The sequence below is a fragment of the Archocentrus centrarchus genome, chromosome 22, assembly GCF_007364275.1.
Source record: "Archocentrus centrarchus isolate MPI-CPG fArcCen1 chromosome 22, fArcCen1, whole genome shotgun sequence".
Lineage (NCBI taxonomy): Eukaryota > Metazoa > Chordata > Actinopteri > Cichliformes > Cichlidae > Archocentrus > Archocentrus centrarchus.
Genome location: NC_044367.1, coordinates 717,662 through 745,175, shown reverse-complemented (window position 1 = coordinate 745,175; position 27,514 = coordinate 717,662). Strand labels below are relative to the sequence as shown.

The following is a 27,514-nucleotide window of genomic DNA, read 5'->3' as shown; positions in this document are numbered from 1 at the left end:
GCATGCGCAGGGAGATTCCCTCCGACATTTTGCGACTTTAATTACATTTAAATAACAAACATGTTGAACACAAGGCACTCGTTAAGCTGTACATTCAATTATTAAACAATAATTATCATTTTATTAAATTCAAAACACAAAGAAAGACTTAAATTTGAGAGAAAAATGAGCCGAAAGTTCCGCTTTGAAGAGCAACAAGCGCAGTAACAAAAGGTTCCTACTGTTTGGTTCCTACCTGCCGCTGAGCACTCAGTATGGAAGTCTGAAAGACTCAGTATAAATTATCCATAAACACGTGATGTTGGAAAAAATGTAAATGAAGCAACGGGTTGTAAAATAATTAGCTAAAACATGCTAATGGCACTTTTCCACATTACACATTTCATGTTTCAGCTCAAGAAAATAAAGAAATGTAAAAAACCTTTATTATAAAAAGATTTCCAAAAGAATTTAAAAAAGTAGGTTAGACCTTTTGCACCATTGTGCTGTTATTGATGTTAGTATTCGGAGTTATCAGCATTTGTATTTTTAGTCCTGTTGACCATCAGAAATTATGCTGGTTTAAGGAAATTCCTGCACTGGCGAACCTTTCACAATCAGAAATACTTTATTGATCCCAGAGGGAAATTTCAGTGACAGCTGCAACCATTTATCATATAGAAACAATAAACACTCTAATAATTTAAATAAATTAAAACCAAAACACACTAAAATAAAAATTAAAACCAAAAAGATACATTTGAAGTACATACATGTAAATTTTTATGAGTACAATTAAGGCAGTGGCTGTGATAATAAATATAAATCTAGAAAATAAATCTGGCATATACTGTATAAATGTACACATAATAAACTGCACTGATGGACTGTAGAGTCACTTATTAAGGGAGGACTTATAGAGTTTGATGGCCACATGTAGGAATGTGGTGCATTTTGGTTGGATGAGTCTTGCACTGAATGTGCTCCTGGGTCTCATTGCTATGTTGAGTGGGTGGGAGCCATTGCCAATAATGGTCTGCAGCCTAGACAGCATCCTCCTCTCTGAAGCTGCCATCAGCGAGTCACTGGCTTTGTGGATCAATTTATTAAGTCTGTTGGCATCTGCCGCCCTCAGCCTGCTGCCCCAGCATGCAACGGCAGAGGATAGCACTCGCCATCACAGACTCATAGAAGATCCTGAGTATAGACCGGCAGATGTTGAAGGACCTCAGGCATCTCAAAAAATAGAGACAACTTTGGCCCTTCCTGTATAGGGTATCAGTGTTCTTAGCCCAGTTCAGTTTATTCTTTATTTTTGTCATTAAAATTTTTTTTTATTACATTTCCATTTTCAAACATACAACAGCAAACCCAAACATAAACATATTTTTAAAGAGAAAAAAAAGAAACTTTCCAAAAGAAAATCATATAGTGAGTTCTCTACCTTATGATTTAATAAATGACATGAATCAACACCATAATTGATTCATTTTCTCCTGGATGTTATTTACCTTATCAATTAACAGTTCAAATGAGGCAGTGTCTGTCATGAGCTTCATCCATTCTTTGGTCTGAGGCTTGTGGGGACTTTTCCAGTTCCTCAGAATCAGTCTTGCAGCTACGATACATCCAGCCGCCACAAATCCAAGAATTTCTCTAGATCCTTCCTCAGGTATGAGAGATTTATCTCCCAACAGACACAACTGGGTGATTTAGGTATGGATAATCCAGTCCATTTTTCCAAATTTACAGTGATCTCCATCCAAAAAGGAAACACCAGGGGGCATTCCCAAAAAACATGAAGAAAAGTAGTAGACCTGCCCTAAACAGCTTTGATGGGGTATAATAATACCGGTGTTCAACCTTATAATGTAGAAACTTACTTATAGTGTCTCTAACTGACCAGCTTATGTTTGAAATAATATTACTCCATACATTCTTACTAAGTGTACTATTTAGATCTCTCTGCCATATCAGCCTCAAACTTTCACAGAGTCCAGCTTGTTTGCTTAAAAGTTTTTTCATAAAACCCTGATGCCGATTGTGAGCTGCTAGGGAGGCACAACCAGTCCCTGATCATATTCTCTTTCTGTACCAGTCTTAGACCAATAGTAGCTGTAAATACTTCCAATATTCCCCTTTATCTGTCATATTGACAGCTTCTTTTAACAGATTATATGGCATGAATGTACCTTCCCTAAATATACTCTCTAACCTCTGTACTCCTTTCTCTAGCCACTTAGCCCACAGGCAGGGAGATTCTCCTCTAAGTACTACCGGGTTATTCCACACTGAGGAATAGTCTTGTTTATAAGGACAGATTCCAAGAATCTTATGTGCTCGGGTCCATGCCCACTGTGAATGCTACAGTTCTGGGTTTTGTTGTATTGTACCGCTAGCTTTTTGTGAAAGGAGCTGAATAACATCAAAAGGAGCTGGCATACCCCTTTCAATCCTAACCCAACCAAGATCCAAGTTTGGTGTTTTCCAGTGTCTACTCATTTTATTTATTTCAAATGCAAAATTATATAGTTCTACGTCTGGAAGTACCATCCCCCCAACATCTCTCAAGGCACATAGCTTTATTGCTCGGCTTCTTATCGTGCCACAAAAAAACGCTTTAATTAGCCTATTATGTTGTTCCTACTATTGGTTATCGGTATCATCCTAGATATATAATTAAATTGTGGAGCCACAAGCATCTTAACTGTATTACTTTTTCCCCACAATGTGAGATTTAGTATTCTCCACTTCTCCAAATTTATTTTTAATTTTTGTAACAATGTGTCAGTATTTATAGATATAATATCAGCTAAATCTGAGCATAATCTAATCCCCAAATATCTCATCCCAACAGGAATCCACCTGTGGACCGCCCAGTCCAGTTTATTGTCAGTGTGCACTCCTAGATAGATGTAGTCCTCTACAGTGTCCACACCGACCCCCCGATGGACACAGGGGCCATCACCAGTTCTTTTGTCTGTCAAGTTGAGCTCTAGATGGTTCCACTCACACCACGCAACAAAGTCCTTCACCGTCTATTGCGGAGTCATCAGAAAACTTCTGAAGATGGCAGGTCTCTGTGCAGTAGCTGAAGTCTGTGGTGTAGAGGGTGAAGGGGAAGGGAGAGAGGACAGTTCCCTCTGGGGATCCAATGTTGCTAACTACTCTGTCAGACACACAGTGCTGCGGGTGTACATACTGTGATCTGCCAGTCAGGGGAAAAAAAGTAAAAAAACATGACCCTCACAGTACTAGCTGGCTTATCCAGGTGAACACAGACTCAGTTTAGCAGGTAGATAATGGCATCCTCAACTCCCAGGCGGGGCTAATAGGCGAACTTGAGGGGGTCCAGAAATGGCTGGACCGTGGGCCGGAGCTGATCCAGGACGAACCGCTCCATGGTCTTCATTACGTGGGACGTCAGTGCCACTGACCTGTAGTCCTTGACATCACTGGGTCGCAACATCTTTGGAAAAGGAACAATGCAAGACATCTTCCACATCACAGGGACCCTCTGGAGACTCAGGCTCATGTTAAAAACATGGTGCAGTACTCCACAAAGCTGAGTGGCACAGGCTTTAAGCACCCCGGGAGAGACCCCATCAGGGCCTGCAGCCTTGTTTCTGTGGAGTCTCCTCAGTCAGCAGTGAGACTAACTGAGGAGGTGGCAGGTGGGGGTAGGGGTGGAGGTGGGCCCTGAGGTCAGCACCATGAAGCAGGACTTCGTCTTATCTGGGTAACTTCAGGGTTAACCCTTCACTGCCTACTGACCAGACAGATGGCTGGAAAACAGCATCACCATTCCTCAGACGTCTGAATAAGAATACCAAGAGGGTCTGAAGTGTTTGTTTCCCTGATGAGCATCATAACAACAATCTTAAACACAACTTTAATTTTTCTACAACTGATTGACCCTAAACCAGAACACCTGTACCTGTTCAGCCTATTTACGCTCTCCTTTTCCCCTCAGATTGCTGCGCCTCCCTGATCCCGTTTCTGCTGAAGAGGTTTCTTCCTGTGCAGAGAGGCTCTTCTTTCCCACCTTGGCCTCAGATTGTTGGGGTTTTCTCTCTCGGCTGACAGCGTGCAGCACTCTGAGTGCTGTTAGATTTAAATGAGTGACCCAAGCAGAAGTTACAGAATAATCAGGATTATTTTTATTAATTCATCTTCAGGTTCAATAATATTACAGAAAAACATCCTCTTCATCATATTTATACAGTAGTAGTAGAATGCTGTGTCATTGCTTCATTACAAGTGCTGGTCATAGTTTATAGTGTGTGCAGTGTGACACTGAGTTCAGTCCAGTGTTACGAGTCGCTCGGTACAAAGGCAGTTTCACAACAACCTGCTTCTTCTCACTCTGATGGATCTATCTGGGTTTGATTGGCCCTCCCTGGGCAGGTGGCAGGACGTGCTATGATGCTGCGTTCATGTCGCAACCGAGTCGCCGTAAATACGAGCTGCCGAATGCAGGCGAGGAAACGCGCTTATTAGTTTAGGAAATTCTCTGATTTAATGGCTGCTTTCAAAATGTCACCACACCATCCTTTTCCACCATTCTCATGTGACATGAACGCAGCACAAGCCACTCATTCATATTTTATATATATGGTGCATTTGAGGTAACTGGGAAGTTTCTGGAAACCAAGCTGTTGGACTAAAACACAGCGTTGGCACCGCAGCATGAAAACATTTTCATTAGTGTCACATTTAGTCAGATCAGATGCCCTGCCCAGATGCTGCATTCCGCTCTTATGCCTGAAATCACACCTGCCCAAAGAGAAAGACACACCCACTTTTTATGGGCATGCAGGTGTAAAGAGCAACAAGAGGGAAAAGAGGAGCAGGGATGGAGAAAGATGTCAGCTGTTCAGGAGAGCGGTCAAAGCTCAGAAATACAGACCTGTGCTGCATTCAGCTCACTGAGGAACAATTGTAGTGTTCTATCATGTTCAGTACCATTAAATTCAGATAAAGTGCCAGAGCAGTTATTCCAATATGACTTGAATGCCACACCTGACCTTTGACCAGTGGGTTTGGTTGGCACTGATCACATTTAAAACACGTTCTACACTGACGTGGTGCCAGTTTGAGGCATTTGAGCGCCCTGTGGTGGAACTCAGGGTGATTTCGGTGTAAAGTTCCAGATTTTTCTTTTTGTTTTGTTGGAAATGTGATGAGCCAGTTCTAGATAAGCCACCAGCACTGCGTCCAAGAAAAGAGCTCCAGCAGGAAGAAATTAATCTCTCTTTTCTGTGAACACAGCACTGGTACAGAGCTGGTTCTGCCAGGGTTCTCCTTGAGAACAAGCCCACACGCAGTTTTGAGAACCAAACACCCACAGATGGACAGAATCTGAGCTGCTGCTGCAAATCATCGGTGACCTCGCAGCAGGGCCTCCCATGGCCTCCGATATCAGTGATTCCAACTATGAGCTGCAGCTTTGGGGAGCTTTTTTTCAGTGGAAATCCAGTGAACTACTTGTGGATAATCCACTGGTACCGCATCAGTGGGGGTGGGGGGGGGTGGGGGGGGGTGGAGAATTGGATCCCTCTTTCCCACAAACGCAGCATCAGTGCAGAGCCAGTTAAGCCTCGGGGACCTTTCAGAGCCAGAGCATTAGGTAGTAGAAGGTGAGGTAATTTCTGTGGTAGGAACGTGATGGCAGACGGACTCGCGGGTCCACATTTATGAAAATTGGCGAATTTCTTGCCGTTCCTGCTCCCACAGCCACTGTCATACATGGATCCAAATACCGGATAACCAATTCTGGGAAGGGGAGCAGCTATTCTGCACTTCTTCAGTGGGATGGCGTGGAACTGGGTCTGGATAAGGCACCAGCACTGCATTGCTGGAAAAAGGTCATAACAGGATGGGTTGTATACCTTTTCCAAAGCTGAGGTGCTGGTGCAGATCCAGCTCCTGCTTAGTTCCGTTTGAGAGCCAGGCCCTCATTCTCGCAGGCTGGACAATATCGGATCATTTCCGAGGCACGAAAATCATGGCAGACAAACACTGTGGGCTTCATCTATCAGCAGTTCCAACTATGGGACCTCTGATTTTGAGGTGCCAGTGGAAATATGATGACCTAACACCCTGGTGCCACATTGATGGAGAAAAGGGCCATCATGGGAAGAACTGCATACCTACATTCCAACCAACATGGTGCCAGAACAGTCAGTTCTGCCTCGAATTTTACTTAAAGTTTTTTGTATTTTGGAGGGTGAAATTGCATTTTCTTGTGTTTGACCCTCCCACAGCCACAGCACATTTTTGCAACTGTGATGGTTTGAAGGTTTTTGGGAAAATGTGAACTAGTTCTAGATTACACATCACACCATGCTGGAGAGAAAGAGGTATAAGAGGAAGAATCAGAGGAAGTGGATGGGTCTCAGATTTCACAGGATGCTTCTGAATGGTTGTCGGTAACTGGTAAACATTTTAAGGTGTTTTCTCATCAGGACTCTGCAGCCAGCAGCTCTTAACGGAGGGCAAATCAAGCTTTTGTAGTGGGCTAAACATCAAAAGGAAGGTTTCTGCACGCTCATACAGTACAGTGGAGAGAACAGCAGTCAGATGACGTTTTGATTTACAGCCTTGAACCGACCATAACGAGCACCTTAACACCGTCATGGTAAAAATACACGTGGTGTAGTTACGAGCACCTGAATGTGACACCCTGCCTTCAAGTGATGTAGGAAAGCCGGGAATATCGTCAGTGAAGCAGCTCCTCTGTGTGTGTTTGTCTGTGGGTAAAAATCTGAGCAAAGACTGAGGCTCCTGATTGGCCAGCCTTAGAGACAGACTGTCTACTAAGTATAACAATCTTTGGCTACTTGACAGGTAAGAACATGAACTATTCTGTATTTTTCTGAGAGGCTGTGAATTCCACGAAAGGACAAATGTCACAACCAGAACCCAGAAGCATTCACTAGAGGAGCAGATGCGGATTAATCCGCCGCTGAAAATAGTCCCCAATAAATGCACTCTTCACTCTGGATTGAGTACGAAAACCAGAGTGTCCAGATGTTTTGGAAAATTACTGAGCATTTCTTAAAATAAATCTATTCATGTTGTAAACGTGAGACTCAGGTTGGTGAAACACCACTTGAATGCAGGGTTGGATTAAACTGTCAGCGCGGCGCACCTTTGATATGACGATCAGAGAAGTCTTTGAGTATTTATCATGTTTATATTCGATGTCAGAGCAGAGAAATCGTTCAGTGCTCCAAAGATGAGCCGCTGACCCACCGAGCACGATTTCATGGCTTCATTGAGATGTCTTCAGATGGTCTGAAAGGGTTAAATCTGCAGAAAAGTTTAACTGAACACAAAGGGTGCCTGCAACTTTTTTTTTTCTTTTGGCAAAAAATATTTACTGTAGTGGCACAAACAGTACGAGCAGCTTCACTCAGAGGACGTCTTCATCAGCCTTTAGTTCATATTTTAGTAATATTTTGCTGATGTTTGGAGTCGGTGTGATCCAGGAGGAGATGTAGTGAAACGGCAGGGTTATCGGGGAGTTTCTATAGCAGGAGGGAAGACGCCAGAGCAGAGCAGGGGTAGAAAAAGAAGGAGGAGGAGGAGGAGAAGGAGGGGAGAGTCTCTATATCTCTAATCTACCCGGGAAAAACGCACAAAGCAAATGAAGAGGAGAGAAGAAGGCATGAATACTACTAAGATGATAATATTAAGTCAGAACCATGATAATAATAATAAATAGAATATTAATTAAGAATATTAATAATCATTATCATCAGGATAATAATATTACAGAATAAATCTCATATTTTATATATTTTTTTTAACATTTTTTTCTCCATTGAAATACAGTGATCTCCTCAGAGCAGACCAATGAGGACTCAGCCTGCGCTGGCTCCGATTGGCTGTTGCATATGACATCACAGCTAATGGCGACCAGGTAGACATGCACCACTTCCCGCCCCCCCCCGGCTGTTTCCTGTGCAGACAAGAAGTCCTGGCGCTGCCACGGTAATCGGTAGCGAGTGACGTTTCAGTCTGGAGAGAAAAAATGGTTAATTTAAAAAAAAAAAAAAAAAAAAAAAAAAAAAAGAGAAACCCACAGTTCGCACACGCTCAGTCTGCCTGTGTGACCACGGGTCGCCATACCTGCATCATAGCCGTCCAATGACCATGACGTCCACGACTTCTCCCTTATGGAGCTCCACGTACTGCTCTGTTTTAGGAGGCAGCATCAGCAGGCCGTTGGCGCTACGCATCGACATCAGCCTGCTGGAGACCTGGTTACCTGCGGGGGGGGGGGGGGGGGTGTATTATTTCTGTTACTTCACTGACATGAAACCTGTTTCAGAAGAGAGACCTGACCAAGGCAGCAGCTGTACAAACTCACAACATATAAAACATGCTGCAAAAACAGCAAAAAACACTTCCTCCATGTCTGCTGTGTTTACAGTGAGCGTGGTTCAGCACCAATGTACACAGTTTATCCAGTGTCATAAAACTGAGGAGGTTGAGAAAACACGGTGCTTACACAGACACTGACTGTCTGACTGAGTGTGTGTGTGTGTGTGTGTGTGTGTGCGCGCGCGCCTGTGCACACACTTACCTGTGCTCTGAGCCCAGGGCAGCGGCTCCTGATGATGCCAGGTGAGAATACAGCGGTGGTACTCTGGTCTGGGGTCCAGCTTAACATCACAGGACAGCTGAAGATACAGAAAACACAAGCGGCTACTTCAACAGATACACTGTCCACAAAGGGTGCATGTGTGTGCGTGCGCACATGTGTGTACCCTCGCTTTGATGATTGTAGGTCTAGGATCCAGAATGCCTTGCATCTTCCTCAGAGCAGGAATCACAAACAGGTTACACGTCACCACAGCGGACACTGGGTTACCTAGGAAACAATAAAATCACTCCCACAGCTCAGACCACATTACATGATGAACTGATACAGAAATCCTGGTAACCCCAAAGTGTTCTCAAACTGTTCCTTTCAGCTGTTCAATCTTATGATGTTGAGCAGAAAAGGAGATCCAGTACCTGGGAGAAGCATCCAAACTACACACACAGCTCGGCCTACTGAGCCCGTCCACTACTCTGCTAAACATGAAGTAACTGTTAATTCCCAGCCAGAAGGTCCAGGGTTCAAACCTTTCTTTCTGGAGGGCACTGATGTTCACCCTGTGTTCTCCAGGAGCCCCAGTTTCTCCCACCACTGAAAAACATTAAAGCTGCCTTTCTGACGTGCTCACTGAAGAGATTCTTAACCTCAGGCTTTTTGCTTCCTGGTTAAATAAAGGTTTGAGATTCATAATCAGCATCTATCTTTGTGAAACTGATCTGAGGAGTCGAGCCGTGACGTGAGGACGACGATACAAAGGCAGGTAAATTATACAGCATCATACTGTTAGAGTACCTGGCAGGGCGAAGATGAGCTTTCGTGTCCCATCAATGTCGTCTGTGTCAAAGGTAGTGGGAAGACTGAGGAACACACACACACACACACACACACACACACACACACACACACACACACACACACACACACACACACACCAGAAGAGCATCGGCATTTGGAGCAGAAAAGCAGAAATAATAACATACAAATAATAAAATATTATAAATCAGGTGTAGTAGCAGTACTATTAGTACCTGAAGTACTGTAGTAACTCTGCTGCAGGGTTGCCAGCTTTCAGCTACCAGATGAAATATTTCTGCCTGTAGCTGTGAGGAAGCTCAGGACTCGGCATGAAGAGGAAGCAGTAAAACTGACTGAGGCAGCTGCCGATCCTCTCTCTGTGCCTCAGCTCTGAAAAACTAACTGCTGCTTTGGAGTCCCACTTCTATGTGGACGCTAAGAAGCTGCAGATATTTAGAAACTCAAACAGCTCCTGTTCACGTTTGGTCAAACCAAGATTGGATTATATTCACAGGTGAGTCTCATTCATGGCCTCTTACAGAGAGAGCATATGAGCCTCTAGCCAAAGAAAGATGTAAAGTGTGTTTTCCAGTGTTTATGGAGCATGCCTGATGTCAAGAACAAAAGAATCTGTTCATTCTCACAATCATTTCATGGAGGCGTGAGATTTGTTTGAGAATGAAGGGAAAAGCAAGTCACACGGCACAGACGTGAGCTGGCAACCCTGATCGAGCAGTACTGCGAATACAGCAGGAAGTCCCCTCTCCCCTCTCCCCTCTCACCCTGGCTTCATGAAGACTCTGCCAAAGTGAATCTGCGCGTGCAGGTCGATATCCAGCACCTGTTTCAGGTAGTCCTGACACACACACACACACACACAGCAACAATGAGGTACCATTCAGTCAGCAGTACTGAGGATCAGAATATCTGCTCACTATGTCACTGCATCAGTGCAATCTGATTAAAAGCTTCACATTGAAAAACTTTAGGCCACACCCACCTGCTGCCCCACCTTGGTTTTACGGCATGAGGCTGCGATCAGACAAACATTTTTTCTTCAGGCAGCTTAAAGAGTCGCCTCGATCCTAACCACCACTCTGTTTCATACAGGCTTCGCCCTTTAGGTACCACAACCACACATAACTGCTGCGTTCCCAGCCCCTGAGCCAAGTGCATGTTACAGTTTACACATCTGTGAGTATATGAGGGTCTGTTTGGGTCCAACTGACACAAACTCTGTCATCAGATGTTGAGCACCAGGCCTCGTAAAGATGTCCACCAGGAACAATAAAAGCTGCTGAGGAACGCCCAGGTGTGCACCCTGCTGGTCGTCATCAGGCTCCTGCCCCTCCATCTAATTTCTGCTACTTATTGGGCTCCAGGTCTCAGGTACAGCAGTCTAAGCAGGGATGTGTTCCCTTATCCCGCCGCTTCCTCCAGGTCTTCTGAAGAGACACTGAGGCCTTCTAGCAGACAGACATAATCTCTCTAGCGAGCCCTGGCCCTGCTCCGGGGTCTCCCCCCCAGTTGGACATGAAGCACCTCACCTAGGAGGTGCTCAGGAGTCCTCCTGGTCAGATGCTAAACCACATCAGCTGGCTCCTTTTGAGATAAAGGAGTAGTGCCTCCAACCTGGCTTCCCCTAAAGAGGAAGTTCATTTCTGTTGCTGTATCTGTGATCTAATTCTTTCAGTCTCTACTGACAGCTCGTGGTCAGGCAATAAAACAAAAATATAGATTGATGCCTTGTATTGCTTCACTTCCTGAGGGAGGAGCTTGCAGTAGAGGTGCGCTGCTACAAACCGGGGGCTGGAGGGGGAATTCAGGTGCTGGAGCTCAGACTAACAGCAGGTGGGTATGGACTGAAGTTTTCAGCTCTAAACTTGCTGATAACAGCCGTAAATGGAGAAGCCTTTTCAAAACAGACTCGTCAGTTACTTCAAGGAGATGGTTCACAGGTGAACATTACCTTCTCTCCCATGGACACGCCCCCCTGAGGTGATGATGACATCAGCGCGACTGATTCCCTCGTGCAGAGCTGACAGCAGGTCATCAGGGCTGCAAACACAAGTGAGGCATCGGACTGGAGATCATTAAAAATGCTGATCAGCAGTCCAACGTGCAAACAGTGAACACATCAACCAAACTGAGGAATAACACCAACCACAAAAACTTAAACTGCACATCTCAGCAACACTCGGGTCTACACACACACACACACACACACACACACACACACACACACACACACACACACACACACACACACACACACACACACACACACACACACACACACACACACACACACACACACAAAATCTGTTAGCAGATCCTTTCAGATTTTCTCACGATGCAAAAAAGGCGTCAGCTCTTGAGCTCTGCGTGTGTGGGTAAGAAGAACTAACGGTACACACACATAAACCTGAGTATAACTCATACATACAAAAGTTTCACACACAAATCAGCGACTCAGCAATAATTTTATTCCTGGATTTGTTTATAATTTACAAACTGATTTAGAGGAGCCTCTGAGCACGTGTACGAACAAATGACAGCCGGCTGTCTTTAACCTGAATACTACAACTAATAATAATTACTATTATTATTTTTATTTCTTCCTTTTGAAGACTTATAGTTTTCCAAAACACGATAAGCCTCAAAATGCTCAGAATTAAAATGAATGAATAAAAATAAAAATAATAAATTGCATGTTAAGTAAACAAAATGAATGAATTTAAACCTATCCCAATATTTCTGATCTTAAATTAAGTCTGCCCTTTCCTTTCGTGGCTCTATCCCAGTGCTGGAGAATCTGGATGTTGTTTTCAGTGACTGCAGTGAGTTTCTCCTCTCGGCCGGACAGATTAGCTGCTCTTTGTCCTTCACCCATTTCTTCTTTTTCTGTCTGAGTCTTTTTCTTGTTTTTAAGATCAACTTTGATGGCCAAACGTTATTCTGAAAATTTCAGCTGGAGCCTCACATTCTTTAAACCGTCATTGCTCAGGTGGAAACACCTTTTCTGGATTCCTCCTCGGACACTCGATTTCATTTTCTTCAGTCGGATTTTTTCTCCTGCTTTGGAGGTGCAGGCTTACCCTTACAACATCGTCACTGCTTCCCTGCTCTACCTCGAGGATATAGACACATGGGAGCGGGGCAGCATGCAGACTGCACACGCCTGTTGGTTAGAATAATTTGGATTCACTAACATACGCACGGTGGTAAAAATAAAATAGGTTGGTATGCGCGTTTCATAAATCCGACAGTTTTCACACAAATATCAGTGAACCAGGCCCACTGAAGCCATCCTTTGAACTCCTCTGTCAGGATGATCACCCAGTGCTTTAAAACATTTATTAGCTTTATAAAATTCTATCATTTGTTCATTCAATCTCTAAGCTGGTAAAACTCAGACTCTGAAGCATTTTTACACAAGGGTTGTCTGGCCTAAGCTTCATGGGGGCGAGATGCAGAATTACAAAACAAAGGTGTTAGTGTCTGAATACTTTTGGAAACAGTCTGACCACAGGGACAGAGTGTGCAAAGTTGAAACGCTCTCACTTGTCTCCGACGATGCCGAGGTTGATGGTGGGGTATCCGTGCTCCTGGATGGTGGCGAGGAGAGTGGAGCGGTTCGAATCTCTGATCTTCCCCGGGTGGAGATCATCCTCTGGGTTTAGCAGCTCGTTTCCGGTGGACATCACAGCAACCACAGGGAACTTGTGCACACTGACCTCAGTCACCCCCACCGTGGCAAGCAGACCAATCTCTGACGGGCCCATGTGCGTACCTTTAGCCAGCACGCACTCCCCTCGCCTGATGTCATGTCCTATTGGCCTGTGTGGACACAAAAGCACAATATTATCTTTATTGTATTTCCACCTGTTTGACAAACACAAATGGAAAACTAACTGTTTTCCTCTTACCTGATGTCCTGTCCGGGTCGGGCCTGGACCATGATCCTCACCTCCAGCTCCTCTGTGCCCTGTAACAGACGAACAGGTGAAGTAAAGCCAGCAGGTGCACAGACTGAGGCATCAGCCTTCGTCGTGGTGTTCTTACATCCTCAGACTCCCTCAGCAGCTCTGTGTCTTCTACTTGGACCACAGCGTCGGCTCCACAGGGAATGGGAGCACCGGTTGTTACCCTCATCACCTGACCTGGCATCACTGTGTGGGTGGGCTGCAAACACACAAAACACAGACAGTTTACTGAGTCTGGACTTCATCAGGTGTGTCTAAGGAGGTTGTTAGTCAATTATGATTTCAAAAATTAAGATAAAATGATTACTTTTTTTTTGCTACATTTTTGCATTTCACTCTTTTTTTTTTTTTGCTATAAACCAAGTCCTTTTACACTGGTGCACGCTCACCCCTCCATAATGGAGTCACTCGCAGAAACAGAGTCTTCAGTCATCAAATCCATCAGCAAACACACTCACAAAGGTTTCCTCACTTTTGGAGCCTCAAGTGGACATTAGAGGAACTGCAGCTATTGGTACTTTAGTGTTTGGCTGCACAGGTGCTGTGCTAACATAGCTGTAATTCTGGCTCTAAAAAAATCCTAATGTCCCTTAATCAGCCTTCCTCCTGATCTACATTCTGCACATACGTGAACCTAATCAGTCCATGAATCCAAACCGTGTCACGCTGCACTGATCATGGTGCATGCACCACTGAAACAGAGCCCTCTGGCCAATAAAACTGAAGTTATTTAGCAGTGTCACCTACAAAAGCTGTTTTAGAATAGCAGATGATGTTTATGCATTACTAAAGTAATCATAAAGTTCCACAGTTGTGTTATGAGAGCTGACCTGTTGCCCAGCCTGTGATTCTCCCATGATGAAGCGATCACCTGGGCCATCGGCAGCTATGGGTCACAGGTAAGCCAGTTACTAAAATCAGACTGTGATCACTGATTTTTAATATTCAGGTTACAGCTTTCATTTCCAACAAACAGATAAAAGGTAAATAAATGCAGATGTTTCAGGCGGTGCTGGTGGGCTCACCTCGCACAGCGTAGCCGTCTTTAACGGAGGCGGGGAACGGAGGAAGGTTGTCTTTGGCATAGATGTCCTGAGCGAGAACTCGACCCAAACCATCTGTGGAGAAAAGACGCTTCAATGTAACGTAAAATATTAACGCTTCGTTAGAGGTACATCTGTTAGCACACGCTTGAAACCTTCAAACACCAACCATGATCACATTTTTACAGATTTATCTTGTAGCAGGTGTCATTGACACAGAGCAAGCTTTCATGACTGGGTGAGATGGCAGGTTCTGCAGGGGTAGTACCCACATAACATGGTCAAACACCCAAGAATAATACACGTTAGGTGGCAAAGGCCCACCACACCAGCACTAGCAGCGTATTTCATCAACAAACTGGAGTAATTACTGACTCACACTTGGCAAAGTGGACTAAACTGGACACTTCAGCGTGTAAACTGTGGGCCCCTGGCCGCATGTTTAATCCCCCTGCATTAGAGTCGTGTTAATGATAAGTACAGAGTCACTGGAGTCATTATGCTGATTGTTTACTTTTAGGACACCATAGGCTGGATGCCATAGTGTACAAGCCAGTTGTGGCCTCGGGCCATAATTGATCTGTATGCACGCTCGTGCACGCACACACACACACTCACCTCTGTAGTTAATGACTTCAATTCCCAGAATAGGCGTCATCTCTAGAACAGTGATGAAGGCTTTGTCCATGGATGTCAGCGGGAATGGCGACATACGATGACGGCGAGCCACTTTACTGATGTCAACTGCACTGTGGCCTACGCACGCACACACACACACACACACCTGTAAACAACTTTTGCAAGCTGTATTGTTAATGAAACACACACACACACACACACACACAGAACTTACTGGCTCTCAGTATGTTCTCATTGCTGCCACAGCGTGACTGAACCTGCAGAGAAACAGATTTATTCTTCACTGAAATGATGGTAAAGAACGACTGAAAGACTTCTTTTATGTGTCTCACTCACAGGATGTGGAAACATAAACAATATGAATTCTAGATGCAACATTAAAGCATTTCAAGAGCATTGTGCGATACTGTGGGAGCGAGTAGGGTTTATTTTTATTCATCGCCTCAGTCTAAACCTTCAATCAAACATCGGATATCAGCTAGGGCCTATTTCTGCTCTCCTGTCTGATGTGCTAAGCAGCAGGTAATTAGGTTTGTCTAACACCTGAAGACATTAACAGCAAATTAAAACAGGAGGTCAGAAAACTAGGTGTCTTCTGACTTTAAAAAAAAGGGAAATTAGATGATTTAAGCATAATTTGATGCTACACATTTTTCTCTATTTTTAACCATACACAACTGAAGACATTTCCATAGATCTAAGTTTTCCCAAACGTCACAGGCCCATTCACTCCCACTCAACAAACAGCACACAAGTCCCGAGACTTTCCTGAACAAAATTAATAGCTGACGATCACGCAATGCGGGATGATTACAACTGACAACTGGCTTTGACATTTGGATTGATATTGTTACATAAATTTAACATAAGTGTTATTGATGTTCCGGTGGGTGGCTTCATGATGCTAAGTTTCTAACTGTGGTCGAATCAAATTTTTTTGGGCCAAATTTCGGTCCAGAGTTTGACGGTTGGCACCTTCCTGTTGCTTATTAGTCTGTGCGGTAAATGAAAATTAGGCATGAAACCTCAGAAAACTGCAGCGGCTGTTAAATGAACTCAGAAGGCACTAGCATCTAAAAAGTGCTGTGTCATACACAGACTGTCCTGCTCTCTGCTGCTGTCAAACAGCTGACAGAGCAGCTGAATATCAGTACAACAACAACTGGCCTGGATATGATGAAGTACATGTGTAGCTAAAGTACAGCTAGCTGGCTAACCACCCCTGCTCTAGCTAGCTAATTTAATTTAGAATAAAATCATATATTTTTATATATTATGTAAATTCTGACAGTCGTTCGCTTATGATTTAGATAAGGTTAGATAAGGTTAGCCAGTTAGCTGTAACTTAGCTGCAGTGCATGAATTTAGTGATGATTAACTTGTAATGTTGACTGATAAAGTCACTTAAAAATGGCCAGTTAGGCTCCCAGATCAGTTTGGATTTGAGATTTAATTTTATTACCACAGACAACTTGTTACTCATCACAGTTAGAGTTTTTCTATCTATTGTTAGCCAATGTTAGCCTACCTGCTAACATAAATAAACTACTTCATACTACTCATACATACTTGTTTGGTGATTGTTCGTTTGGTGATGTTAGTAATTTGTGGACTCCATTTCTAAGCTTTATTAGTGGCACTCACTCATATAATTTGTTAGCGATAACATAACTGTTAGGAAACATCTTATCTATTCAATAATGCTGCAATCACTTCAAACACTGGTGATTAAAAAAAACAAAAAGCTGTATGGGGAAACATGTTTATAGGGAATGATGGAGGACCCAGGGTAGAGCCTTGGGGAACGCCAGGTGACAAAGAGAAAAAACTTCTATTAAATATTGGCAATAAAAACATTTTATGTTTGAAAATGTCACACGAAGAAAGCTTAATAAATGTTTTTCTGTTTCAGTGTAAATCTAACACACCGTTGGCTGTTTTATCACTATTGGAGTTTTTATTCTTTGAAAATCAGCGTCGGTCAGGCCCTAAAGCTAAAACTTTCTATGTCAGGAAATCAGACATGTTTTTACTGGTTTTATTAAGAGAAAGAAGGAGGTTAGGAAATAAAGAAAATTATTAAAAGCTCTAATCATGCAGGAACTGCCTGTTACCCGTTTTTAAAAGGAGCTTTTATCAGCAGTTAGCGTACATATACTGGGCATGCTCTAATCGTTACAAAGCACAAACAGGAAGCTGGAATTTCATGCAAAATGGCGGCTTTTGTGGCTGACCTCTTAGCGGTGCTGTCTGTGTGCATGTGTGAAGGTTTGTGTGTACCTTGGGCGTCGGGCACGAGGCGGTGGAAAGGCGGGAGGTCGCCTGTGTCGCCCGGGGTGACTCGGAAGGGGTGGAGCTTAAAGAGGCCGAATCTCGTGGAAGCACCTGAACACCTCGAGAAATGATCGAGTCCGGGATCTACACACACACACACACACACACACACACACACACACACACACACACACACACACACACACTTAATGCTAGTCCAAGAGTTTTCTTCAGTTGTTTGTTGTTAGCTACAGCTGCTAAAGCTAAAGATCAATCCACATCAAACCTGACCCCGTCACAATCGCTGATTTTAAAGCCTACAATAACTCTAATATATTTAATAAAGACATGCAAAATTTTACCTCCATACTATGAATATTTTCAGATTTTTTTCTATGAGCATCAGTATCGTGAAATATATCAAAGTTTTTTTTAAACTGTATCAGTACCCTGGATGTTTCATCTGTTTTCTGGGTAAATTTAAAGGCTCATGTCACTAATGTGGGATAAGTGGCTGTTCAGAACAAGTTACAGCATCTAATAAGGAGAATCATAATAGGTCCACCTTAAAAAGGTCTTGGGTGGTATCAGATAATCTTCAAGCTAACTTGGGTATGAGTGGATGAAGTATGGTTGCCCTGCAGTGAGCGATGGACAGACATGATAAACTGACCAATGACAGGAAAGGACAGGTGTATGTGTGGGGTGTCTCACCTGCTGGTCATGAGTAGAGGAACAGGTGAAATGAGAGGGAGGAGCGGGTGTGGTGCCAGGCAGGTAGGGACTCCCTTTAGCCATGACCACAGCATGGCTCGTCTGATGGACACACACACACACGAGCATGCAGGTGCACACACGCAGACACACACATTGACAGAGACAGGTGAATGACACGAAATGGGATGAAGTTAAACATCAGCCTGTGATACATTTCACATTTCATGGCTCAAATCTGAGCTCACAGTTATCTTTTTTTAAGCTAATTGCAGCGACAGGCGTGGTTGTGGGCCTGTTCATCGTCTACATGTTGTAGCTGTGTGCCGTCACCAGTGGGCATGGTCAAAGACAGACAGTATAACAGGCGGATATAGCCTCTCTGGCATCCCCTAACTGCTTAGTGCAGTCCCGTTATGAAGCCTTGCGCTTTTTCACCGTCGCCATCCTAGCATTTTGAAGCAGGATGTGATGAGCATTAGCAATGAACTGAGCTCAGATCAGGGGAGCAGGAGACTCACGGGCCTGCTGGACAACAGAAAGAATGCAGGTGTTTTCACACCTGAGTGAGGACTGCTGGGCAGCACAGAGGTGCAGTGTCACCTCCCAGCAAGGAGGCTCCTGGTTTAAAATTCTCGGTCTGCTGATCAGGAATATTTTATTTAAGTCTGTTGGTAAAATTGGTAAAGAATAAATATATAAACAAAGATTCTCTTGCTACAAAGTCCAACAAAGAAGACCAGGTAACATCCAAGAGGTACATCCAGCTTACCACAAACTAACATCTCCAACTTTAGAACAGTTTTTTAACCAATATTAGATGCCAACGGTTAGTCCACATGGAACATCCCTACTGTACATCAGTCAGAACTGTTCCCGATGAAGGTCGAGTGTGTGCAAATAAACATCCATCTCCAGCTTTAAAGAGTGAGCCAAACACCAGGCCTGCTCCACCACCGGGAGTGTGTACACCAGGGGTGTACTCCTTTGAGCTCACTGGCTGCCAGATTTGAAGAGCAACATCAACATTTACTGATCACAGTCAAGTTGTAAAACTTTCACATGTAGCATTTTTTTTAGCTGAGCAACTCTCTATGAATCAAACTACTAGAAATAACTTTTCACACATCTTCACTCCTGCTTCGTAATGCTGGCAATATTTCACTGCACCAGAAATACCAACGCCTTATATTATATACATTTAAAAAATGATGACTTCACTGCAATTTTCAGTCCATATTGGACCCTCCAGCAGGCCGGTTCTGGCCCTCGGACTGTATGTTTGTCACCACCGTGTTGACTCTGGGATGGGTCTCTTATCTTTCTGACTTGATAATTTCTCAACATGTCAGTTTAAGCGTTTATGCACCAAAACTGCCCTCACTTCACTGAATCCTGTCGCTCCTACTTTAATGCTTTTAAAGAAGCAAAAACATGTTAAAATCAGACATCATATTTTTGGCATTTATAAACCAGCCATAACGACTTTTTTTGGTATAAACAATAATCCCTGCAAACAGCATTGATGCTTTACTTTGTCACATGACAGTAAGCCGTGTCTTTCTAAATTTTAGACTGCAGGTCCAAATGCAAGAACTTTACAGATTGGAAAAACTAGTCTTATTGACTCTCATGTCTTTCTACGGTTATGAGAACATCACCTGCACATTAAAACCTTGTGGGAAGGTAAATTTAAGACATTTGATGGCCTTCGTTTCCTGGATTTTCATTCAGAGCTTTCAAGGTCCCACGGGATCCTGAATCGGATGCGTCTTTGTGAATATCGGGGACGTTATGTTCCTGTAAAGAGGGCCTCCTGCTTTCCTTCCTGCCCTGCTGAGCGTTTGCTTCCCGTTGATGTCTGTGCGTCCTGCAGCAGCCTGCAGCCTCGGCGCTGCATGAGTCTGTAGTACGGTAGCTGCTGCAATGACCCACTTTCCCCACACTGATCATTAAAGTTTCATCTGGCAGCTTCCAGCAGCGGCGCCGCTCTCCGTACGGCCTGCGCGCGGCTTACCTTGGCAGCAATCGCGGCTGCGGTGATGTGGGAGGAGCCATGCTGGTGGTGGTGGTGGTGATGGTGGTGGTTGTGTGCGTGGCGACCTCTCCTCCTGTCCTCCTCCTCCTCCTCCTCCTCTTCCTCGCACTGGGTGCCACGCTCCATGGTGTGTGTGTTGGCGTGTGTGTTGGCATATGTGTTGGCCTGCAGAGGGGAGGGGGATGGCAGCTGCTCCAGAGCGGCGTGTGTGGATTTAACTCGGACTGTGGCCTCGCGCAGCAGGTCGATGGCGTGAGGGAGAGCGGGCAGGATGAACTGGAAACACTCCTGAAAAAAAAAGAGAGTTTAGAGACTTTGAACCAAAAACAGTTCAACAATTTATTGACCATCATCATCATCATCATCATCATGTTAAAGGTTCATGATCCTGACAGACACAGTGGATTTATTAGCTTGTCCTTTGAATTAAGCTGATTACCTGAACATAACTAAATAAACTGAATAAAGGTGAAGTGAACCTGCCACAGCATGGCAGGGGCAGAGGGTGGAAGAGTGTTACTGCAGGAGCAGAATATACCACAAAAACCATTTCTACCTCAGTTATCTTGTTGGAATAATCCCCAGAAGCCAAAATTGTTGTGTAAATTAAAATCTGATTAAGAATGAACTGCTTTGATGCGTAGGGGTGATCAAAAAGTGCCGACACAGTCATGGTTATCCGACAGGTGCCAGCAAGATTCTGCGGGATGTGGAATCACCATAGCAGGTTTTTCCCCCTGCAGGTCTGAGTTTGAAATTAGCTGCACAGAGCAGAAGAAGCAGCAGCGTGTCGACATCTGCAAACATCTCAGGTGAGCGTGTCCAGGAACTGGTTTCACAAAAATGAAGACTAATACTACAAGACTAACTTAAGCCAGGAGGAGTAATGTTCAGGTGGGACATTTGCAGCCTCCAGGTTGTTTAAAATGACCTTGGATTCACTTGTTGACACCAGCACCTTTAGGTTTAATTTGATATGCAGCCGATTCTGGGCTAAGTAGAAATAAATGTGCCAAATTCAGCGGGAGCTTTGGGGGCAGACAGGAGGGAGACAATAACGCCCCACACTTTGACAGATGTAGGTCTGCAGGTTGGAGGGGAGCAGACCAAGAAGAGTCTAATAAATAAGAAAACAGCAGTGGTTGAGTCTATAGCAGGACAAACACAGGCTGGTGAGCAAGAGCTTTAAAGTGTCTGAAGGTCTGTGAATATGTAAATAACACAATATAATCCATCAAAGGCATAAAGGTGGAAGCAACAAGTCTCTTTCTGGCCTTAAAAGAAAGGCAGGACTCAATCCTTGAGTTAAAAACGCAGATTTTTGCCACAAGGTGCCAAATGTGAAGTGTGAAAATCAACTGAGATTTCTAAATATTTGTGCTGTGAGCCTGACCCTGCGACTGTCACCATATATGAAAGGTTTACTGAGAAAATCATCAGTGTAATTTTGTCAGCATGTAGAGCCAAGTTTGAAATTAGATCTTTTTCCAAACTCTGACACCTTCCACGACTTGCACATCGACTCCCAGACTAACTCGGCCTGATCTGTTTCTTTAGAGACGTTTCATTTTGGGGCGCCGCTGCAGCTCCCCTGGTTGCGCTGGCAGCCCACAAACCAAAGGGGCTCGGGTCCGCCCCTGACCACCCCCCCTCTGTCTTCTGTACCCACTCCCATCAGTTAACAGTATGCAATAAGTGAAGCAGCTGAATAAGTAAAGAGCGTTTCTCTGAGTTGTGGAGCAAACAGATCAGACTCTGATGGAGCTGTGATACAGTATCAGACCGATTTTGATGTTCAAACTTTACAGTTTTAGACTTTACATTTAAAAGCTGCTCGATATCATTTAATGACTCCATATAAAAAGAAATGCTGCCTGAACACAGTCAGACTGTTGGCCACAAAGAAAATTTATGAAGATCAGAAAAAGTATAACAACTAAATTCCACCATCCTTCATTAGTTTTGTAAGCATGTAGCTGACCATACTAACACTGAGCTCCACCCGACTGGCCGAACACGTCAATCTGCTCAGCCCAAGCTTTCAGCCCAAGCTCGACACAGAACTAAAGAAATGTAGCGTAGCTGGCAGGTAGACTTTGTGAGCAAAGATCTGCACAGCACAGATTCACCACAGCAGAGCACTCGCAGAGTAAAGCCCAAGACTCGTACCTGAGAGCCTTTCTTGCTGCCTGGAAGGTTGATGATCAGAGTTTTACCACGAATACCACAGACAGGCCTGGAAACAACACAGAAAAATGGATTAGAGCAGGACAGGATATCACACACACACACACACACACACACACACACACGCACACACACACACACACACACACACACACACACACACACACACACACACACACACACACACACACACAGATCTGAGTAAACAACAGTTTCTAGAAGCCTCAGCAAACTGTGTAAAATTTAAATAAAAGAAACAGAGCGCCATGATTCTACCTGAAAACAGACCAAAAACTGCACATCACATGTTAAGTTTGACTGTTTTTGAAAAGTATCTGCTCATTTGTTCCTTGGAGCAACAAAATCTGGAAATGTTGGAGCTGTTAGAGCATCTGCACACTAACGAGAGGAATCAGTTCCTCCCAGAGAGGCTGAGGGCTTCATAGGCGAAGATGGTCCAACAGTCTGAGAGGAAAGTCAGAAGAATCAGGGCCGCCATCATCTGATGAACAGACTCGGGAATGTGAGCACACAGGGAGCAGCTGCAGAGCTGATGGTAGAGTTCAGACCTCAGACTGGACTGAGGTGGAGATCACAGTACGGGCTCAGGAACAAGTCTGAGAACCATCAGCTCAAATTCCACCATTCAAAGAACCAACAGAGGAACAAGATCCAGAAACACCACCAGCTCCTCTGAGCTTGACTGGAAACTGTTCTGTGGTCTGACCAATCAGAAGCTGAGATTCTGTTTGGAAATCATGGAAGCTGCGAGCGCTGGGCTAATCCAGCATCTACCATCCAGACGCGGTCCGTTTCAGGTAAGTTCTACTTCAGCAGATGATGAACAAACCTCACTGAGCTTGTACTCCAGCAGCATGACTCCAGCTGCTAAACTGACCTGAATACAGTCCAGAGCATCACCCACTGAAACATCTGGAGCTTCATGAAGCCATGAACACATAAAAGAGGCTTTGAAACAGCAGCAGTTGATCACCTCTGAGTGTTAGAAGATCTGATGCAGCTCAGCTGGAGCTGCTTTATTCAGATGTGCAGACATGAGCAGATATTTTTCAGTTTCAACATTTGATTTGATCTGTATTTTCAGCTGGATAAAAATAAAAGCATGCTGGAAGCATAAAATAACACTTGGTATGATGTGAAGAAAAAAATCTTGAAGAAGCAAACTCTTACAGGACAACCGGTTTTTCTCCATGAGCAGTGAGAGTTCAAAGGGCTCACCTGGACAGCATTCCCAGCGGAGTGACGTTGAGAGATCCCATCAGCATGGCCAGAGCCATTCCTGGAGCCTCTCGCTCGATCACCTCCCTGGTGGCCTACACCAAAACCACAGTGAGTTAAGACATTTCAGGCTGCTGTCTGCAGCTAAAGCCCTCTGCATGGATCTGTACCTCAGGTGTAACATCTCGCGGAGCAAAGCCAGTTCCTCCTGTAGTGAGAATGAGATTCAGCTCCTGCTCATCGCACCACTCCAGCAGAGTTTCCTGTAAACACACAGAACTCGTCTAATATCTCGCCAGCAGCAGCAAAAAAAAACTACTGTGGAGCAGTGGCTGTAAAAACAGCTGGGAGCACAGAATAAAACCTTTACATGCAAGATCAAAGTGATGTTCCGGTCCACCTGATGACTGAAGGTGGACTGAGACATCGCCCACTGACAAACATCTTTCTCATAAATGACTGAATCCTAACGTGCTTCACAGTCTGCCATTACCTTGATCTCATCGATCTCATCTGGGACGATCTTGTAGGCTGCGATGACTCCTCCTAGTCTGCAGGAAGTGACACAAGGACAGTTACCGTGTGGTCGTGTGTGTACGTGCATGATGCAGATTTTATGATGACTCACAATGAAGGGTCGTGGACCAGGTCCTTGAGGTTCACTCCGCTCCGGTCCTCAGCCAGGTTCTTGAAGCAGCTGTCACTCACTGCAGAGGAACGTTTCAGCTGAATTTCACACATACAAACTGCTTCTCTTCACTTCCTGTCACATATCTCCTGTTCCAGTGCAGGACACTCATATCAAACACAAAGTTTCTAATGATGAGACCAGCGTGTGGAGCCAAAGCTCAGGATGCAGACTGCTCCAAACACTCAGTTTGTCACAGTTTTTTCCACTCTTGAATAAGTATGATGTCATAAACTGGGCATACCCTTAAATGCTCATCTCATCTGCAGGAGGCCCCTACCAACCTACATGTTGTACAAACCTTCTGTTTGTAACAGGCAGCTATCAGCAGCTGTTTTAAAGCGCGAGGGGCTTAAACAGCTTGTTTCAGACAGTTGATGAACTGAGGTGCTGCATTTTGGCTCAGGATGAGATAAAGAAGGATTAGAAGGATTATTTTGAACTGTGACTCATGCAAAGCTGTTCTAGTACAGTCCAAGGGTAAAAACAGTGAGCTGGAGATGAGCAGGATGTGTTTTTTTTAGGAGGATCAAGGCTGGTAACAAGGTTCTCCACAAGTATCAAGAACATAGACACCAAAATATCATCATCAGTTCTCTGCGGAGTCTAACATTTTCTAAAATTATCCGTGCAAACATAATGTTCATTTTTTAGGAGAAATTAGAGATGAAATGTTTTTTAAAAAAATTAATGGTACTTAGAATGAAATAAAAAAAGAACAACACACAGGTTCATGTGAAGATCTACTGACAGGAGAAGCAGAAGAAAACTCAAATGGTGCAGCCATGCCGTAAGAGCTGAAGGACTGTTCTTTGAGGACCTGTTCCAGGTAAAGGGCGGCAGAGGAAGATGGAGGAAATGGTGGTCCAATAACACTGAGGAACATGCAGGAAAGACCTTAACAGAAATTCAGACCCTCTCTCACAACCACAAAGCTTGGAGAAGAACACATCCTGCACGCATCCTCTATGCCACTGCAACTCCAGAGTAAAAGGATGGAGACACACTCTGAAACATAAAAATTTGGGACTGTTTGGATCCACAGAAATAGAACCGATCATCTTATCTAATGAACTAACCAAGACAGGGAGTTAGCATGTCGCCCTAAAGGTTCTTTCATTTAATTTTTTTCACTGTATATCAAATTTTTCATCAGAAAGAAAAATTAATAGAAATGAAACAATCATTTATAATAATAAGCTGCTCACTCTTCAACCCTCTGACACATGAATGAAACCCTGAAACCCAGCAGGTTCACAGTTTTAACTTCTGGACCTGAAAAAAGGCGACTGGACTTCTTTAAGCTTTTGGAGGTGCATCATCACATGAGCCAAGGTGTGAAAGAAGGTGTGGGTCATTATAATCAGTGGCTTATGGTGAAACCACTGTGAGACCCCCTCCATCTCTATCATGTGACCTATTAAGGTCACCTGAAGTAAAGGCATGAGTTGGCGTTGAGGTGCTGGGAAGGGATCTCAGACTGCACTGTAGATGAGGGAAAATTGGTGTCGTAATCCACCCTCTCTGTTCAGTGATGGACACTGACTCCACAGAGATGGCTCCTCTTTCAAACCATCAGTCTTTCCGGTCCAAAATGTGAACATTGGCATTCTCGAAAGACTGACCTTTAACCTTTAAGTGCAGATGTACAACTGAGTCCCATCCCGTCAAGGTGAGGATGACAATATTGTTCCGTTTGTCATTCCCATTCTCCATAGTTGGTGTCTGACCTTGTTCCCTGTGACCTTCTTTCCTGTGCATCTTCACTGATTTGATGGAGGCCCAGTTGGGAGAACCACAGGTTTGAAGAGCTTTCAGAGTTTGACACAAACATTCAGAGAACATCCACACTTTGGGCCTTAGCATCAAAGTGGGACAAAGTTGGTTGACTTAGTTTTAGTTGTTAGTTTACCTTTAGTTCACTTCTACCGAAGCAGACCTACCAGAGTGGCCTGGCCTGATTCACACCTCAAAATAATTCTTAAATTATTTTTTCAGTCATTTGTAGGTTTGAAAGAGTTCCTGTAAATAACAGCAGGAAAGACTCTCACACTGAGCTCAAATCTGACGAGCAACAATAAATTAGAACTGGAAAAAGCTGGATCGGTGTGTCCCTACAAATATCAGCAGATACACTCACAGAGAAAAGAAACGATGTCCTTTTTCAGTTCTAAAGCTTTACATATGGTAAATGGACTAATTCTTATATACAACACGTTTACATTTACCCCATTCACACCCATTTGTACAAGCACTTCCATGATTAACTAAGCTATGTGCTTTTTTTTTAATTATCCAACATTCACACACATTCACACTCCAACGCTTGCATCGCAGAGCAACTTGGGGTTAAGTATCTTGCCCAAGGATACATTGGCATGCAGCCTGGGGTAGCCAGGAATCGAACTGCCAACCTTCCGCTCAGTAGGTGACCTGCTCTATCTCCTGAGCTACAGCCACCCCTATCAGAACATAAATCAAATAATCTGGTCCTCAGTGAGCTTTAAAATTACAACATGACATATTACACCATTACATTTTAATAAAAGCTAAGCCAAACTGCAGAAACAATGTGCCAGAAAGTTCCATGGGAACTAAGAGGGTAAGTAGGAGCTAGGTGCTGATTAGGGTTTAATATTTTTCCCAAAAATGACATGAATCAAATCCCGGGAAAAGACAAGCCATTTCCCAGTAATCCCAGGAAAAAGTTTTTTTTATTAGTTTAATTAGGCCTTCTGTAGCCTGTCGGGCTTAACCTATTTTGATACTGTAGAGGTAGCTTTCCAGCTATGTCCTGTTATGCCCAGTAGGGGGCAACATTGGCTTGATTAATGCAATAAAACCTACATCTCGGCATTCGAGTGCTCGAGCTATGCGGTGTTATATCGTTCCTCAACGCTCCCTTAACAAATATAATTTGAATATTCCTGCATTGTACATGGAATTATACCAAGCTATTTTACAACTGCTGGTGCAAACAATACGGTTCACCTCCACACAGCACTGATAAAGGCTCAGCCACTGGCGCTGTCGTGCACACCGTTCCACCAGTGGAACGCTGTAATAGTCATTGAAAAGTTAACTACCGTACTACACTAATATGACATAACACCGGTCTTGAGTAATGCACTACAACTTGGTCATTGCCATTCTGGCAACAGCAAATTTATAACACCGTGTCTGAGGGTCAAAGCAGGTTCGTTGTGAATCATCTTTTGAAAAACTGGCCAATCCTTATACCCTAAAAAATATACATTTTTCTCAACTCCATTTAAAAAGCGAAATATGTTAAAGTAATCTATTTCATGATACTTTCTTCAC

At 43.9% G+C, this 27,514-nt stretch overlaps 1 pseudogene; it reads right to left on the bottom strand.

Annotated features, from left to right (window-relative positions):
• Positions 1–7,930: 7,930 nt before the first annotated feature.
• LOC115772671 (gephyrin-like) lies at positions 7,931–25,909 on the bottom strand (annotated as a pseudogene).
• Between the last annotated feature and the right edge of the window lie 1,605 nt (positions 25,910–27,514).